We start from the raw sequence: 4,749 nt of genomic DNA, 5'->3' as shown, positions 1-4,749 counted from the left end.
CCCACGTCTCCACCTTCTACAGATTCTGTTAAAAAAGCTGTGATAAGAGAGAACTGTTAGGTGGACACCGAAAATTTCCACTGCTAATCCATATCTGTGTTGCCGAATTTCTTACCTTCGCTGTCTTAACATCAGCTGTCATTTCGAAGTTTGACAACTCAATTTTCATTTTACCGCGCCTTCTACGTTGGGTACAGATCGATTTGCCTGATGCCATTTTGAAAGTGATATGTTAAGACAGCTAGTTACCCACATGTGAAAACGAGACAATGCTAAAACAGAAATTTTACAGATGTTAAGACACATTTACTAGGAGATGGAGACGTGGGGTTCAGAACCACCTTTTAGCGCTTCATGTCAAATTGAAATTCCGAAAAAGCTTTAGTGGACAAAGACCTAAATTGGTTGGAACGGTCGTTTATCGTTGCTGGGATTTACGCGTCGAAGACCAAAACCGCGAGAATGCTGAGCGATGCTAGATTTTACAAAATATATTTCCTCAAAGCGCTTTAATAAATCCTACAATTTGCCGGTCACAGTGACTCTTGTTCCGCTACATCAAATTTTTTAACTAACTATGTACTTAATGTGGGCGACGAATTTCGTAAATAGGATGCCAATCATATCAAGTACTTAACCACAACAATTGGCTAGTAATGCTCCAATGTACTCTTGCGATTTTCAATGCTGCTCGGACACGACTTTCTGTAGTTCGATTGCTCTTTTTATTACTACAGTCGATATACTTACTTAAGTATGTATGTATATATGCACATAGTTACTTAAGTATAATCGTATGCAATTGTGCACTTATATGTGAATACAAGCATCGAAACTTCATAACCAAACTCTTATCTTTACTTACACCCTAACAACTACACCCACTCAAATGTCGCGACGAGTCGTATCTTCTTTGCAGCTGTTTTGTTGTTTTCTTTTCTACTTTATTTTTTATACTTTTAAATCCGCCTAAAAGGATTTAAAGTGAGACGCGTCGTTAACTGCAATAACGATAAAGAGGACGACCGTATGCTACCACCCTAAAACGGGTTTTAAACACATTTCCCGTTCATCAAAGGTAATTTTTTTTAACTAAGTACTCCCCCTTATTTCATTTGATAAATCTATCCCCTTTGTCCTAGTTCTATATTCTTTCAGCTTATTATTTTTCAATATTATTTTTTTGGATTAGTCTTAAGCATGAGCCATGAATGCTGGACATTTCTGTCCACCTTGTTCATTCAATTTCTCTTTGCAGGCATTGCAGTTGGGGGAACGTAAACCGTATAAGGGGATATTAATATGCCCTCAGGTTCGAGTTCAAGCAAGCAAGAGCGAAAGCTGTCGCTCTATTAACTTCTGTAACCGCAAATTTTGAAGCTCCATTTATGCCTTCCTTACACTAGGAAATGATCAAAACCGCTCAAGGCCTTTGAAAAGATATTTGCCAACAACAATTGGCACTTCATTATAATACAAAGAATGACTGTAAGGAACGTATTAGTTATTATTGTGTTTTATTATTGATTGAGTTCGTGTATTTCTACACTCACAATCCCGATAGTACTCCAATTTGTTAAACGGTGAATATCAGAAGAAGTAAGATATGTTCGTATTAAAATAATCGGAGAACATCGAACATTTTGACCGCGTCATACATTTGAACATATACATAGGCAGACCCCGGCCATAATCTGGGTAATCAGACCAAGCTTTGCCGAAGTTACTAGGGACAGAATTTATACTTTTTGAGGTTGTGCGGTACGGTAATTTACTCGACTTCGTTCCTCGGCGTAGTTTATTATGTTGATGAGGTTATGAGAAAAATTCTATAGCTCTGAACTCCTGCCTTAAGTAAGGTGATCAATCTTAAAGTACTTAGCAAAGTGCGACAGCTTGTAGGATCTGCGTCATCAGAGAAATCCGAACATCAACAGGTGGCGCTTCAAAAGTATTTTCAGATCTACTACCACTGGATATAGTAGGACAAATAGTGGCAACGCTTACTACCCTTCGTTAGAGATAGACATCTCAGTGGGAGGCGAGACCCCTGGGACACTCTTTTTTGAAAGAATTTCTCTATGCTCTGGAAAACCACGACCTTCCGGATCTAGGAAAAGTGGCTTTTTTTGGGTTTACAAAAGCTCTCGAAGTTTGTAGAAGTGATGACTTATAGCAACGATGAGGAAAAACTGATTTTACTCCACACGCGTTTATGCAAAATTAATAGAAAGTTTAAAAATGCTATGCACTCGGGCAGTTCTGAATCCAACAAAATGACGGAGCACTTCATTGATCACTCACACATTAGGTAGTGATACCACGGTGCTTCAAAAAATATGGTTGCATATACTTTTATGTCATGTTGTAAATAGAGGTGGCAGAGCAGGTCCGAAAAATAATTTTGCCATTAGCGGAATTTTGAATACACCCCCAAAATCTTAAGTTATGATTAAAAGACTGAAAGTCGTTATGTTGGGTCAAAACCCCGGACGTTTTTTTAAGCACTTTGATAACACTGTGCGACAGTCGAACCAGCCCGGAATTTGCTGATATTTTCTGAAAGTAACTTACCCTCGATAGATAAGCAAAAGTAAGCTGGTATTTTTATTTTATATCCTACTAAAGTTTTCATGTCCCAGCCTAAGTACTTTTAAAAAAGTGGTGATAATGGTTGAAATAAATGTCTGAGCGAAATTTAGACTTAAGACATATAGATTAAAATTTCATGGGAAATATTTTGGTAGAACATTTTAACCCCTAGTAGAATTTTCCGATAATTTTTTAGAATATATCAATCATCTAACGACCTTCCGAATTTGCTTTTTGCGGGGCTTCTTGAATTAAGGGTAAAACAACCCCTTTCGGCGGGAGCTAATGGGTTAAAATTTTCTACAAAAGTATTTCCCATGAAACTTTACTATATATGTCTTAACATTTAATTTCGCTCAGACATTTATTTTAACCATTTTTTCCACATTTTTGAAGTGTTCTTTTTACTGATTATATACAGCATTTTCAGTTTAAATGAAACTTTTTTCAAATTAAATGAAACCATTTTCAAACAAAGCGAAACCTTTTTCAAATAAAATGAAACTTTTTCAAATTAAATGAAACTTCCTTTTAAGCATGTTTCATTGAATCTGAAAAAGCTTTCATTTAATTTGAAAAAGGTTTAGCTTTATCTGAGACCTAAAAAACCTACCCAGAAAAAGGTTTCATTTGAAAAAGGTTTCACTTAATTTCAAAATGGTTTCATTTAAACTGAAAATGCTATATATCTACCTTCAGAAAATATTACCAAAGTCCGGATTGGTTTGTTTTGCCATAAAATTGTCGCACATTGTTATTTATGTTCGCTGAAAGGCGGAAGGATGTGTCTTTCCACAGCTTTTAGGAAAATAAAGTTAAGTTTATAACCATTGAATCCGTGAACAAAAAATCTTGGGCAAAATCCGAAAAAATTGTTATGGTAATATTGGATTAAAATTACACCTTATACTTATATTAAACCCTACTTTTATCTAAAACAAGTAAGAAAGTCTAAGTTCGGGCGGAGCCGAACACTAAATACCCGGCGCAAGTATTAAATATATGTTTTTTCACCTTTCCGAAACCTACCGCTACATGGTAAGCCAGGGTGTATCAATTTTGAGTAAATTAGCGTCCTTAAATTTCGAAATATTGCAGTTTCAAGTATTTCTGAAATTTACCGTTATATGAAAAGCGGCCGTAATTTTAGTCCGATTTCAATAACTTTCAACTTTTTTATTTTATGTGGCAAGCACAATAACCATACCGAGTTTGATACAAATTGGTAGAACGGTTACCGAGATACATATATGTGATCATAAGTGGGCGGTGCCACGCCTATTTTCCAAAATTTTATCCTAAACGTATTTCTTGGTAAAGAATTGTTGCAAGCATCAAATTTGAATAAATTAGCTCTAATATTTACTGATTTATCGAAGATTTCGTATTTCTCTAAATTACCGTTATATGTGATGTGGGCGTGGTTATTGTCCGATTTTAAAAGTTTTCGGCCATTTCGTATGTTATACCAAGACCAATAACTGTGCCAAGTTTGGAAGAAATTGGTGCAGCGGTTACCAAGATATACACATGTAACCATAAGTCGGCGTGGCTACGCCGATTTTGTAAAAATTTATAATATTCTTATTTTTCGTCTGAAAATTATTGTAAATATCAATTTTGAGTGAATGATGTTCAGTAGTTACTAAAATATCGCAGTTTTCGTATTTCTAGAAATTACCGTTATATGGGAAGTGGGCGTGATTAAAGTCCGATTTCGCCCATTTTCAATACCAACCTACCTTGGATTAATGGAAACCTATGTACCAAATTTTGTTGAGATATCTCAATTTTTGCTCGAGTTATCGTGTACACGGACGGACGGACAGACGGACAGACAGACATGGTTTAATCGACGTCTCTATTCATTCTGAGCATTTATATATACATTTGTCTATATCTATCTCGATTCGTTTTGGCTGTTACAAACAACCGTTATGTGAACAAAATTAATATACCCTTGTGCACAAGTGTGCTCGGGTGTAAAAAACTACCTTCTTCCCTCTTTAAAACGAGCTAATGCTGACCTTATCTCTACAAAATTTCTCTAAGCCAAGAAGATATTTGGGGTGTATTTGAAATTCTGCTAAGGCCAAAATTATTTTTTAGACCTACTTTACCACCTCTATCTACAACATGACATAAAAGGTACATGCA

This window comes from Rhagoletis pomonella, unplaced genomic scaffold (assembly GCF_013731165.1).
Source record: "Rhagoletis pomonella isolate Grant_MI unplaced genomic scaffold, Rhpom_1.0 Rhpom_scaffold_00010, whole genome shotgun sequence".
Taxonomy (NCBI): Eukaryota; Metazoa; Arthropoda; class Insecta; order Diptera; family Tephritidae; genus Rhagoletis; species Rhagoletis pomonella.
Note: the sequence above shows the minus strand (reverse complement) of the source record.